The sequence below is a fragment of the Megalopta genalis genome, unplaced genomic scaffold, assembly GCF_051020955.1.
Source record: "Megalopta genalis isolate 19385.01 unplaced genomic scaffold, iyMegGena1_principal scaffold0075, whole genome shotgun sequence".
NCBI lineage: Eukaryota > Metazoa > Arthropoda > Insecta > Hymenoptera > Halictidae > Megalopta > Megalopta genalis.
In genome coordinates this window covers 558,151-558,842 of record NW_027476144.1, presented here as the reverse complement: position 1 = coordinate 558,842, position 692 = coordinate 558,151, and the positions used below count along the sequence as shown (strand labels likewise).

At 45.4% G+C, this 692-nt stretch overlaps 1 non-coding gene across 1 annotated transcript; it reads left to right on the top strand.

Annotated features, from left to right (window-relative positions):
• Nucleotides 1–230: 230 nt before the first annotated feature.
• On the top strand, nucleotides 231–385 carry LOC143261948 (5.8S ribosomal RNA). The gene has a single exon (XR_013035937.1). It is a non-coding gene; the product is annotated as a 5.8S ribosomal RNA (ribosomal RNA).
• The last annotated feature ends 307 nt before the right edge of the window (nucleotides 386–692 follow it).

The following is a 692-nucleotide window of genomic DNA, read 5'->3' as shown; positions in this document are numbered from 1 at the left end:
GAACTTGCAAGAAAACAGTGGTTTTGGATTTGCTCGTACATATATATATGGTTTCGACGGAAATATCTCGTTCTTTAAGGGACAATTATGTCGTCGTACGACGACTCCCGAATCTCCTTCGCGCGCTGGTTGGAGCTCTTCGGGTATCGGCTTGTTCCGAAATATAACACAAAAATGTGGTGGATAGCAAATACACATTATATATATATGAGAGAATAAAAGGGAAAAATTACCCTGAACGGTGGATCACTTGGCTCGTGGGTCGATGAAGAACGCAGCTAATTGCGCGTCAACGTGTGAACTGCAGGACACATGAACATCGACATTTCGAACGCACATTGCGGTCCACGGATACAATTCCTGGACCACGCCTGGCTGAGGGTCGTTTACGTACTTATAAACTGCTTGCGTTGATGGCACTTGTTGCCTATATACGTACGAGCGAATGATGGGCGCTTCGTCGGCGTTTGTCGCGGTCCTATGAATATTGAGAAATTTTACGTACGTCTAACAGTCTTCGAGAGAGATGGAAATCGTGTTCGAACTAGCGTGAGTGTGGAAGGCGGTGTCGTGTGTCGTATATGTTTTATATACGTCCGCCCGTCTGAAACACCGCTTCGAAGCGGTGACAAAATCTTTTTCGGGACGATTCGTATTCGTAGAACTATCGAGATTTCACTGGTACATTTTCA